General features: G+C 44.5%; 1 long non-coding RNA gene across 1 annotated transcript; it reads right to left on the bottom strand.

Annotated features, from left to right (window-relative positions):
• Nucleotides 1-8260: 8260 nt before the first annotated feature.
• Nucleotides 8261-10405, bottom strand: LOC147253944 (uncharacterized). The gene is made up of 3 exons (XR_015118453.1): nucleotides 10040-10405; nucleotides 9253-9309; nucleotides 8261-8600 (listed from the first exon to the last, which is right to left on the bottom strand). It is a non-coding gene; the product is annotated as an uncharacterized LOC147253944 (long non-coding RNA).
• Nucleotides 10406-14778: the final 4373 nt, after the last annotated feature.

Raw genomic sequence — 14778 nt, 5'->3', positions numbered from 1 at the left:
TACAAGGTTCTCCACAGAACACACGACACAGGACAAAGGATGTTCCAGATGGGCCTCACACAAACAAACATTTGTCCATATTGTGCGACTGGCTCACCAGACTGCTATCTGCATGCTATATGGCTTTGTACACCTGTTAACAATTTTTGGCAGGGGTTTGTAAAGACCTATCACGGTGGTTAGGGTACCCCATCCCCACCTCCCCATCACTTTGTCTGCTAGGTGACCTCACTAATGATAATATGGAATTAAACAAATCCTGCATGCTCCTCACTGCTCCAAGCATTGCAAAGATGGCCATCCTGATGAATTGGAAATCCAAGAACAACCTCAGCATCACTCAGTATAGAAACCTTTGATTAGACCACATTTCCATGGAGAGAATGTCTGCTTGGGAGGAAAGTCGATCATCAGAGTTCGAACAAATCTGATCCCCGTTAATTAAATCCATCACATAGTTTTGATTAGGAGGGGCTGGGCTTCGTGGCTCTGGCCCCGGGGCAGGTGGCTATGGACGCTGGCTACCTTGGGTGTCTGGTGGCTCACTGGGCTGGTGGGCTCGGGGTTACTGCCTTCTGGGGAGGCTTTGGGTCTCGCCTGTTGAGGGATGGTGTGGGGGGCATGGGGGCGGCTTCCCCTATCATGGCGGCACCCTGTGGGATTGGGGCTGACCTCCTTGATGCTGATCAAACTGGGGGCCCTGACCATGGGCTGCTTGCTGGGGGTTCTGCTGTCCACCGGGGGCCTGGGCCGTCCCTGCCCTCTCACTGCGAGGTGGTGGACCCTCTTTCCGGATCTCTGGACAGTGCCCTTTGGTGACCCCTGGACCAGGTAGGCTAGACTCCCTGTCGGCTGGTTGCAGTGGTGACGGGGTGGTCAGCAGGGCCAGTCTGGAAGTTGGCCCCCTGTGGGTCTGGCCCATTCCTCAGCCCCTCTCATCTCCTCTGTCCCATCACATCACATCTTATGTGACACGAGGCCTTGAGGGGCTGGACCCCCCATTTTTAATCACATCGTAGACATTTAGGGCTTGGGGGAGTGCATGAGGATGTATTGGGAGACTCTGCCGTCTGCAACCGGCGGGGCTCCCATGCCCAGGTTGCCTCCGCCAATTTTAACTACATTCTAGTCATCCACATCATCACATCTACACTCCCACGCACAACACGCACCCTGCACCATGTTGGGATGGGGGGGCAGCTGGGGCGGGGAGTGGGTCCAGTGCTGCCTCCTTTGCTAACTGCGGGGGCGGTGGGCCTGGTCGTTGTGGTGGGCTGTGGTTGTTGCCCCGCCTGGGTGTGGGGTGTGGGTGGGTGTCGGCCTCGCCGCTGGCGGACCTCTTGGGGGGCTCTGGACAGGTCTCGGGCTAGAGGGGCCCTATGCCCCTGGGCTCTGCTCATGCTGTGGGGGGGGGGGGATGCCCAGCGGGACCAGGGTCATCTCTGCCCCGTCTCTCTGTTGGTTGCTTCCGAGTGGGGGTTGCTGCTCCTATGCTTTCTGACGGGTCCTGGCATGGGTTGGACCTGTGGCTGTTTCCTGGGGGGAGGGGTGGCCTGGGGCTCCCCGTGTCCTGGGGGTTTCTGGGTGCTCTGGTGGCCTGGTCCTTACCTGCCTGCTATCCTGGACTGGGGGTGTGATGTCCTGGCCCCCCACATCAGCTACAGCCAGCTACGCACAACATCCAAGACAAACCGTAGCACACACACATACACACGCGTATACACACATACTCTCATGCAGCACACAACTGACCCATCATCACACACTCAGACATTTATCTTAAAATTTTATTAAACCAAATGGTAACCCTGCACTGGAAACTCTGCAACCAATGTTTTTTTATTTCCTTTTTCTTTTCTCCTCTCTGTTGTTGTTGCTTTTTCTTTGTTTGTTTGTTTGTTTGTTTTTCTGCTATTGTTGTTGTTGTTTTTGTCCCCCCCCCCCGTCTTCCTTATCCTGTCCCTGTTCTCTCTCCTGTCCTCAGTCCGGTAGCTTCACCAATGAACCAACACCATTCCTAATAAAGTTAAACATAAATGGCGATAGCAGAGTAAAACTGCTTCAGTACAACAAGGCACCAGGAACATGGATGCTGCTGCTGAAAAAAAAAAAAAAATATATATATATATTATATATATATATATATATATATATATATATATATACACACACTATAAACTTACTTCTTGCATAATATTCCCAGTTATTTCAAGGGAGTAAAAACTTGTGGTCTTCTACCGTTGTTAACGTTTCGCCCTCTCCGTTTGGCATCCTGTCTCTCCCACCATTGTCTGGCCAGCTCTCGCTCCACTTTATCCCGCTCATCACCTCAGACCTGGATGTTAAAGTCCTGCAGCACCAGCTCTGCATCCATCACAAAAGTTTTTTCCTTGGAGTCCAACATCTTCTTCAGCTTAGCCAGGTATATCCACTTCTCCTTAATATTTTTCTGCTTCAGCTGTAGAACGGTTTATGTAACCAGAGCGCGCTTCCTCTGCAGCTCAGGTGTGTAGTCATTATCAGAGTAGATGCCTCTCACCCATCTTCACGTTGTGCTGTTTCCATGCTTGCTGCTGGATCTGTTCCTTCATTGTGTCCTACTTTAAACTGGATATTATTAATTGTAAACAACATGGTGAAAATGGAAACATGGTTAAAATTTGGCCTAGAAGTCGAATATCCATCTTTGTCCAACCAGATCAAATCTTCTCTCCTGACGTAAAACGTAAAGACCTGAAAGCAATTCTAAATGTCAGATTGCCTAATAAAACCTTCCTAGTTAACAGTTTGATAAGAGAGAAATCTAGACTGAATGTTCCTAGTTGAAGCTTAGCTTACAAATGATACTGCCACAGCATTGTGATGGAGGCCTGTCCACCAGGTTAATGCTTCCACCAAGTAGCCAGACAAAACAGAAGGGGGGGGGGGTTTGCAACAACCTTTCATCACAGCTTGCTTTCAAAGTCAGTGAACGAGGTGACTTCATGTCACTGGAGTAGTTTGCTACTGAACTCAAGCCAAAAGCAGTAGTGACTGTTCAAGCACATCGACCACGAGACACTGGCAGTGTTTATACAGGAGTTCTCTGAGCGAGAGCGAGCAGTACCCAGAGAGCGAGCAACAAGCAGAGAGCGAGCAACAAGCAACCATACCAGCTGTGAGCATCTGCCAGCCAGCGAGCCACACAGCCAGCCTCCAGCAGGCCAGGCCCCAGCACCCGCCAGCCAACAACAACAGCGTACAGGAATAACTACCAGCTATCAAGCGGAGACTTACTGGAGACGTCGAACAGCAGCGGGCCCGTTTCAGGGCCCTCGGCGGTAAGTCTCCTGACCTTCCCTGGGTTACTGCTGCCTTTTCCCTGGCCTGCTGCACACCTGAGCCCACTGCACCACACTGTTCTCCCCTTTCTGGCGCTTCCTGTTTTCTTTCTTCTGGAGTTTGATGGCCTCTTCTAGCGTCTCTCCAGTCGACTGTAAGGACGGTCCTCTCCTCCAAAAGGCATATAAAATGATCGCCGACCTCAAGGAGGACGTCAAGCGCCTTTCAGCTGAGCTGGAGAAGAGGGATCTACAGCTGTCTGGCTTCACCACTCAATTCCCCAAACTATCTAGCCTCATTCTGAGCAGAGCAGAGCAGAGCAATCCAGCAAGCTAGCCGACGACACCGTGTTGTGGGACCCTTCCTCTTCCAACTCTCGTCCACCTTGCTCAACACCCGCTCGTGAGTCTTCTGGTCTGAGGTGTTGGCGACAAAAGGTTGGGAACGCAGCCCCTTCCATCCCGGCTTTGAGCACCTCCAACCCCTATGATGTGCTGTCCATGGAGGAGTTTCCAGTCCCGGGAGCCACGGATCCTGAGCCTCCAGTCCCACCCCGCCAGGACCATGACATTGCGCCCGCTGGTGCTGCGGCTGTCCCTGCGTCAGTGGCTGGTGGTGACCGTACAGCTGACAGCACTGGAGCTATCGGGCCACCCCGTAGCTCGACTTCCTCTGTCCGCCGTAAGCTCCTAAAAGAAGCGGTGCGCCGTCATTCTGGCAGCCTTCCCCACCGTGACTTAGTGGAGATCCCTCCGGCCAGCAACAAGTCTCGTCCACTTCCCACCTCATCTTCATCCATGCATCCTCGCCCACTGTTCCCCCGACTACGGCAATAATCGGGGACTCCACTGTGAGGTATGTCCACTTTTTTAATGCTGTTACCCACTGTTTCCAAGGCTTCACCGTCCCAGCTCTCCTCCAAAAACTCCTGGTGCTGCTGGGCTCACTTCCATTCTCAGTCTGGAGAGTGGTTATCCACCTGGGTTTTAACGACACTTCATACCGTGAGTCTGAGGTGACCAAGGAGCATTTTAAAAACCTTTTTAAATCTCTGAGCACCTGCGGAAAGTCTGTTTTTATCTCGGGGCCCCTCCCCTCCTTCGGCCGAGGCATTGGGCGCTTCAGCAGACTTCTCAGCCTGAACACCTGGCTCCACTCCGCCTGTCCTCGTGGGTTCGGTTTTATTGACAATTTTAATTTATTCTGGAACCGCTCCGTATTTTATAGAGCAGGCGGAGTCTACCCCTCTCGTCTGGGCAGCAGGGCACTCAGACACAAAATCCTGCGTGTTGTTCAGAGCACACACACACACCTGACTTACATATACATACACGTATACATACATATACGTATACATACACGTATACATACATATACGTATGCATACACGTATACATACACGTATATACACACACGTATACATACACGTATATACACACACGTATACATACACGTATATACACACACGTATACATACACGTATATACACACACGTATACATACACGTATATACACACACGTATACATACACGTATATACACACACGTATATACATACACGTATATACACACACGTATATACATACACGTATATACACACACGTATATACATACACGTATATACACACACGTATATACATACACGTATATACACACACGTATATACATACACGTATATACACACACGTATATACATACACGTATATACACACACGTATATACATACACGTATATACACACACGTATACATACACGTATATACACACACGTATACATACACGTATATACACACACGTATACATACACGTATATACACACACGTATACATACACGTATATACACACACGTATACATACACGTATATACACACACGTATACATACACGTATATACACACACGTATACATACACGTATATACACACACGTATACATACACGTATATACACACACGTATACATACACGTATATACACACACGTATACATACACGTATATACACACACGTATATACATACACGTATATACACACACGTATATATACACGTATATATACACGTATATACATACACGTATATATACACGTATATACACACACGTATATACACACGTATATACACACGTATATACACACGTATATACACACGTATATATACACGTATATACACACGTATATATACACGTATATACATACACGTATATATACACGTATATACACACGTATATATACACGTATATATACACGTATATATATACACGTATATATACATACACGTATATATACATACACGTATATATATACACGTATATATACATACACGTATATATATACACGTATATATACATACACGTATATATATACACGTATATATACATACACGTATATATATACACGTATATATACATACACGTATATATACATACACGTATATATATACACGTATATATACATACACGTATATATATACACGTATATATACATACACGTATATATACATACACGTATATATACATACACGTATATACATACACGTATATATACATACACGTATATACATACACGTATATATACATACACGTATATACATACACGTATATATACATATACGTATATATATATATACGTATATATATATACACGTATATATACATATACGTATATATATACACGTATATATACATACACGTATATATACATACACGTATATATACATATACGTATATATATACACGTATATATACATACACGTATATATACATACACGTATATATATACACGTATATATACATACACGTATATATATACACGTATATATACACACGTATATATACATACACGTATATATATACACGTATATATACATACACGTATATATATACACGTATATATACACACGTATATATACATACACGTATATATATACACGTATATATACATACACGTATATATATACACGTATATATACATACACGTATATATATACACGTATATATACATACACGTATATATACATACACGTATATATACATACACGTATATATACACGTATATATACATATACGTATATATATATACACGTATATATACATATACGTATATATATACACGTATATATACATATACGTATATATATACACGTATATATACATATACGTATATATATACACGTATATATACATATACGTATATATATACACGTATATATACATATACGTATATATATATACGTGTATATATACACGTATATATACATATACGTATATATACACGTATATATACATATACGTATATATACACGTATATATACATATACGTATATATATACACGTATATATACATATACGTATATATATACACGTATATATACATATACGTATATATATACACGTATATATACATATACGTATATATATATACGTATATATACATATACGTATATATATATACGTATATATACATATACGTATATATATACACGTATATATACATATACGTATATATATACACGTATATATATACACGTATATATACATATACGTATATATATATACACATATACGTATATATATACACATATACGTATATATACATACACATATACGTATATATATACACATATACGTATATATACATACACATATACGTATATATATATACACATATACGTATATATACATACACACATATACATACATACACACATATACATACATACATACATATACATACATACACACACACACACACACACACATATATATATACATACATATATATATACATACATATACACATACATATATACATACATATACACATACATATATACATACATATATATATACATATACACATACACATACACATATATATATATATATATATATATATATATATATATATATATATATACATACACACATACATACATACATATATAGTCATTCTGATATTTTAATATTACTGTAATTTCTATTATTTCATATTCCATCTTCTTTTAGTCCTTTAGTTTGCTCCAGTGTGTCCTGGTGGGGGCCCTCCACACTGGGAGGTGTGTCTGGTTCACCCGCGGGGGCGTCGTCCTTGGGATCGTCCAGGCCCGGAGAGCTGGGGGGCTCTGCATTATATGTGGAGTGTACCTGGTCTGTCTGGGTCGGGGGGTCTCGATGGCGGCACTCCCTGTGGTTGTGGGCTGTGGCACCTCCCGGTTAGGACGGCTCCCATAGATGGTCTTTCCTCACTAGGATTTTCAGTGCCCTGCAATGTTCCTACTTACAGTCAGTGTGTGGTTGTGTGTATGTGTGTGTATGCATGTGTGTGTGTGTGGGGGAGTGCATGCATGTATGTGGTCATGTGGGTCGGGAAGGCCTTGTTCTTAACATTCATATTGTTTTATATTGTTTTTAATGTTGCCTGTTTTTCTTTTATTTCTGTGAACTACTTTGTGTTGCAGTGTCTGTATGAAAAGTGCTGTATAAATATAAACTAAACTAAACTCTGAATGAACTCCCTCTGCTACCAGATGTGATGATGTGATCCTGAATGGAGACCGAACATCCACTTTAATGAAACAGACGACTCTAAAACTATAGAGCTCCTAATTTTACTGGAAAGCTTTGCTCTAACCCAGTATATAACCGGCCCGATTGACGCGCATGGTCATACGCTAGACTTAAGTCATGACAACTGAGATAAGCATTGATAATATTTCAGGAACTGAATTACCTCTTTCAGACTGCCACTGTATTTTCTTTGACTTTGAAATATCTCTGCAGTAAAAAAGGAACATATAATCCAAAAGAGGTTCTTGGATGACAAAGCTGAAGCAAAGTCCCCTGATCTCATGAGATCGTGTGAGCCACACCATGGCAACTCGCTAAATGATGGAGGAGACAGTTAAAATGATGCATTGTCATCTTTGTTAACTACTGTTGCTCCACTGTAAATGATAAAGAAGTCAACAGACAGAACCGCCCCACAGTTGAACTTTAATACTGCAGGCAACCCAAGACGGGAATGTCGGACGGCTGAGAGAAAATGGTGAAAGACTGAGCTCACAGGTCACTGTGACATTTATAAAGAGGCTTTGACTGCCCATAACAAAGCTGAGCACATCGCAAGGATGGGTTACTTCTCTAAAATTATCACAGCAAACTCTGGTACTTCAAGTGTCCTTTTCTCCACCATCGGTCAGCTGCTCAACACTGCCCCCACTTCTGCACGCGCTTCAGCAGCCAAGAGTGAAGAACAACAAAATCCCCATGATCAGAGCCAGTATCAGTCCTGGAGGGAACAAAGATGCTCTCAACAAACCTCGTGTCACATTGGGTGGATTTACATACATCACACTTTGTGAGCTCTGCAAAACTGTGACTGAGTACGATCCCTCAACTTCATGCCTTGATCCTGTACCAACAGAATGTTCCAAACGGGTGTTGGATAGGATGTCAAATTATGAACTGGACATCATAAATACATCCCTTAAAACAGGCGTTTTCCCAGATACATTCAAAGCAGCGGTTGTAAAACCTTTATGAAGGAAAACTTACCTGGACAGCAATGCCCGAGCAAACTATGAACTCATATCCAACCCTCCATTCATTAGTAAATCACTTGAAAAAGTAGTTTCAGTCCAAATAAATTCCTTCCGAGAAGAAAACATCCTAGAGGTTTTTCAGTTGGGCTCCAGGAAAAATCACAGCACTGAAACTGTTCTTACCAAAATAACCAATGACCTCAGACGAAACTCTGACAGGAATAAGATCTCAGTTCATCTTGGAGAGGCAGTTGGTCTTTCTGACTGCACGAAATTGGTTCAAAACAGAGGGAGGAAGTTCTGTCAGCCTCTGCCCATTACTGTTCTCACCCTACATGCTGCAACTCTGACATCACAGAGCACAATATATGTTTCCAAAGTTCTGCGGATGACACACACCTGCACATATCCACGGAACCAAATGATGCTGTAGCCAGGACGTCCATCACCAACTGCCTGATGGCAACAAACAAATGGATGAGCCGTAATTTCTTAAACTAAATGAGGATTAAACTGAGATTCTATTAGCCAACCCCAAAACAAAAAGCGAAATACTGATTAATAATCTAAAGAGATTAAACCCCCGGATTAAATCTGAGGTTACAAGTCTTAGTGTTATGTTGGACTTAGTTTTGAACTTCAATTCACATATCAATAAGGTGACCAAATCATCATTTTTCCACCTTGGGAACTTAGCTAAGGTACGACCACTTGTGGATCCAAAAAAGGCTGAGAGGCTAATTCATGCTTTCACAGCAATCCGACTCAACGACTGTAATGCGCTGTACACTGGTCTCCCAAAAAAGACCATTGAGAGACTTCAGATTCCAAAAAAAAAACTCAGCAGCACGACGGTTGACTAGAACCAAGAGTAGAGAACACATTAGTCCAGTCCGAGCTACCCTACAAACTTAGAATTGACTTTAAGGTCCTCCTCCTTACATACAAAGCCTTAAACAGGTGGGGACCAAGCAACACTACAAACTCCCTAGTGAACTATAGGTCCACAAGAACCATGTGATTGTCTGCTGCTTATCTATTAGAGGTTGTAAGGGAAATTCTCCTTGTAGATCGTTGAGAGTTGCTAATTCACTGAAGAATCAGACTCCGTGATGAATCAAGTCTCTTTTGAAACGGGTGTGGTTTAGACCCAAATGCAGTACACCGGACAACAGGAGGTAATGACCTTTGTTTTCACCACGGCAGACCAGGTACGGAGCAGTATGAGTAACCTCAGAATGAAGTTCGTTCTTCGGGCTGTAAGCCCTCACACAGTCTCTGCGGCTCACACGAGGGGAAGGGATGAAGCCGAATCCGGCGGTGGAACCGAGGGGAAGCTGCAGAGCCCCCAGCTCTAAACAGTTCAGTGCCCTTAGCAGGCAGGAGGACAGCCAAGGACAGGCAGATGAGTAACTTCCAGCAGAGCAGTCAGACACCAGAAACACTGAGGCAGAGCACAAGGTCAGGAACGGAAGGCAGGTGAGTTTACCAGGAGGCAGACGAGGAGAGCAGGTCGGAAACAGGCAGGGTCGGCACCGGGTGATCAGACAGAAGAATGCGGCATACTGCAGAAAAACAATCTGGCGAGGAGTGAGAGTGCAGGAGAGGCTTATATGCAGGGCTGATTAGGATGAGCTGCAGCTGTGTAGACAGGTGAGCAGAGTTTGGCTGATGAGGTGGGAGCGGCTGGCAGGTAGAGTGGAGCAGAGGGAGGGGAGAGTGGAAAAACACTGCAGCTGAGTGACAGGAGGGGGATGGGAGACAGGGACTGTGACATCTTTAATGCATGCAGCATGGAGAGAAGACTGCTGAGTGTTCTCTGCTGATCTGTACAATGACCCAACCTTTTATACCATTAACAACAAAGGCGCAGATGATATCCACATCAAAGCAATGACTGTAGGGTATAGGAAATAACACCTGTTAAATATTTGCTTCTCAACTCCCCCCTTCATCCTGTTATATTGCCCTTTTGTGCCTTGAGGTCAGGGTGGCCACAGGAACTCATAAAATACTTCCTGAGACTACTACCTCTGACCTCTGACCTCTGGATTAAAATTCCTACATTCCTCCCTTTTGACACAACGTGTCAACAACACATATTTAGGAATTACATTAAATCTTAATTCTGACAAATCATTGATCACAGATTTAAGTAGAAAAGGAAAAAACAAAAAAACAAACCAAGAACAAAAAACAAACCCAAAGTAAACCATAATTACACAAACTCATTAACCGACTCACTGTCAGGGTTTCCTGGCGCCCACTCTGACATGTCAGAACTGTGGGTCATCATTTTTGCTTGATTCAAAAGGCACTTTAACATACAGTGACGTCCTTTCTCCTCCCACACTCCATTTATCCATTTATATATGAAGGCTCGCATGCAGGAGACTGCGCATGTGCAGAAACACAACATAATGCAAAAAACAATGATAACAGGGATAAACACCTGAATGGCCATAGTACCCCAGGGACCCAAATGATCAGTTAACCATTGATTGAAACTAAACCCTGCTGACTCTGATGGACCGAATGCATCTCTAATTTTTTCAAGGGCTGTTATCACACTAGGAATGTTATCTGAATTATCTGAGATGAGAGTAACACATGCTTCACCTGTTAAATTTAGTGTAATGCATAAACCTCCAGTTTTTGCCAGAATGTGATCCAGAGCCATTTCATGCTTTAGGAGCGTTAACCTGTGGGAATTATCATTTGCCACTAGATACTGGAAACCTTTTATTGTTTCATTAGCATAAGCAGACATTGAATAAGTTATATTATCTATGTGATCAGACAAAAATGTGACACCATACCATGGCAGTAAACCAATGCCCCATTTTTCACCTAAAGAAATACGCCAATGATAAGATGACACAGTGGAAAACTGTGCCATTTCTCTTTTATGGATGTGATGTTGTTTTAATTGTTGATCTAAAGTCACAGGGAGTAATGCTACATTTGCAATTGTAAGATTAACAAAATAACAACACCCAGACCAATTTGGAGGCAAGAAAAGGAATGCCTTATCCCCACAATGTCATGGTTTGCAGTTTTCACCACTGGTTTCTCCAAGTCACCCTGAACGCATCACCTCTCACTCCCTCAGCCAACCTCCTCTGCCAATCAGTCCCTATCACCTGCACCTGTCCCAAAGCTATATAGGTCTCCCTCTCCCTTTGTTCTCTGCCAGATTGTGATGCTCGATGCTAAACTCTCCAGCGTTTTCTCTTGGACTGACTTCCCGGCTTCGACCCCGCCTGCTTCGACTACTCCCCCCTGCCTCAGCCCTGGTAATCACTTCTGCCTTGATTCACTGCAAGACTGCCTCTGCTTTTGCATGCCTGATATTGTGGTTACGTTCCTGTGGAAGACTTCTCCAGTTGACCTGTTAGCCCCAGAGCTAATCACCCATATTCCTGTTGACATTGTTACGACTCAAACCAGCCTGGTCATTCCCCTCCCTCAATGCTCACCCAACTGCCATTTGAAGGAAGAACTCAGTTACCATTGCCTTTTTTTTGTTGAGCTAAATTCCTGGCATCCTCAGAATAAAGTTCATTTCCGATTCTACTCCTGTTTCTAAGTGTGTTGCATTTGGGTCCATAACCCCCACCGTTTCAGTACAATCTGGCCAAACATGGACCCAGCACGCACTTCCCCTGCCCAAAATCATTTTGAAATCATTGAAGGGGTCCTCCAGCAACATGAGGCCCTCATGGCATCTGCCTCAGCTGAGGCCAGACAGGCCGCAGCCTCGCAAGAACAGGCTATCGTCTCTTTGGCTAACCAAGTGCAGCAATTAACTGGAACCGTCGCCCAATTAACCCCTGTTAGCTCTGCCTCTGCCTCTGACCCTGCCCCTGCTCCACCAGCAACCCCCGTTCTGGCCCCCGGACCAGTTTCTGAACCAAGTATTGGAGCCCCTGAACGTTATGCTGGTGAGCCTGAAGGTTGTAACCCATTCCTGACAAACTGCACCATCTTTTTTGCATTGCAACCTCTCACCTTTGCTTCTGAACAAGCTAAAGTAGCTTTTACCATTAATCAGCTAACAGGGAGAGCGAGGCTGTGGGGCACCACTGAGTGGGATAAACAGACTCCGGCATGTACTTCATTTGAGTCATTTGCTTCTGAGCTACGCAAAGTATTTGGGCAGGGTGTCCATTCAACTGACGCAGGGGGCCTCCTGAGTCTGTCAGAAAGGTCAGTCCGTGTTTGATTTTTCTATTGATTTCCGCACTAAGGCCTGTGCTAGTGGCTGGAATGGGAGTGCTCTTCGTGATGCTTTTCTGCATGGGCTGGCTGATTACATCAAGGATGAACTTGTGTCTTACCCCCTACCCCTTTCTCTCGATGATGTCATTGCTCTTGCTATAAACATTGACCTTCGTATCCAGGCTCGCAGGAGAGAGAAGCAAAAGACACCTCCAGCTCATGCATCTGCTCATGCATCACGAGGCTCTGCTTCCAACTTGGCCCACTCTACAGCCACTCCTGAGCCCTTAACCAACAGCCTTGAACCCATGCAGTTGGGCCGCACCAGTCTGTCCCCTGAGGAACGTGAGCGGCACCGCAAGTCGAATCTCTGTCTGTACTGTGGTCGACCAGGCCACTTCATCTCACACTGTCCAGTAAAAGGGAGGGCTCATCAGTAGTGGAGGAGTTACTGGTGAGTCCATCCTCTTTTAAAGCCTCCTCTGTTTTTGATCATCCCTTGTTTGTAGCCAAGCTCCTTCTGCCTGAGATCTCTCAAGTTCTGTCCACATTTATTGATTCGAGAGCAGATGCTAATATAATTGACAAGGAGTTAGCTCTTCAGCTGGGAATTAGTTTGTCACCCCTTCCTTGTTCTGTGCCTGCCCGGGCTCTGGATGGTCATCTGCTGGGGATGGTCACTCATCAGACCATACCGGTCCGCTTACTCATGTCTGGAAATCACCACAAAACCATCCAGTTTTATGTCCTGCCCTCACCTCGCCTCCCTCTTATACTGGGCTACCCATGGCTTCGCCACCATAACCCTCATATTGACTGGTCGGCAGGGGTCATCCGTGGTTGGAGTTCCGCCTGCCATCAGGTCTGCCTGAAGCAGGCAGCTGCACTGCTCCACTCTCCACCTCCCTGTGGCCAGCCTGATCTCTCTGGGGTCCCAGCCCAGTATCATGACCTTTGTGAGGTTTTCAGCAAGGTTAAGGCCATGTCTCTACCCCCTCATCGTCCCTATGATTGCGCCATTGACCTTCTGCCGGGCACCACCCCTCCCAAGGGGCGCCTCTACTCCCTTTCTGGCCCTGAAAGGGGGGCCATGGAGGCCTACATCAAGGACTCCCTGGTATCTGGTATCATTCAACCATCTTCATCCCCTGCTGGCGCTGGCTTCTTTTTTGTGGAAAAGAAGGACAAAACCCTCAGACCTTGCATCGATTACAGACGCCTCAATGATATAACCGTGAAGAACAGGTACCCTTTGCCACTCATGTCATCGGCTTTCAAAATACTCCAGGGGGCCAGTGTCTTCACTAAATTGGATCTACGCAACGCATACCATTTCGTCCGCATCAGGGAGGGGGATGAGTGGAAAACAGCGTTCAACACCCCCACAGGCCATTATGAGTATCTTGTCATGCCTTTTGGTTTAACTAATGCCCCTGCTGTCTTCCAGGCTTTAGTTAATGATGTCCTGAGAGATATGCTGAACCACTCTGTTTTCGTTTATCTAGACGATATTTTGATTTTCTCCAAGTCTATGGAGGAGCATGTTCATCATGTAAGGGCAGTCTTGCAACGGCTTCTGGAAAACTCCTTGTTTATCAAAGCTGAGAAGTGTGAGTTCCATGAATCCTCGGTCACCTTCCTTGGGTACATTGTGGCTCAGGGTAGTCTACAAATGGACCCTGACAAGGTTTCAGCTGTAACAGC

The sequence above is a fragment of the Aulostomus chinensis genome, chromosome 11 (assembly GCF_037954235.1).
Source record: "Aulostomus chinensis isolate RoL2024-O1b breed Wild chromosome 11, RoL_Achi_v1.0, whole genome shotgun sequence".
NCBI lineage: Eukaryota > Metazoa > Chordata > Actinopteri > Syngnathiformes > Aulostomidae > Aulostomus > Aulostomus chinensis.
This window is presented reverse-complemented; position numbering and strand designations above follow the sequence as displayed.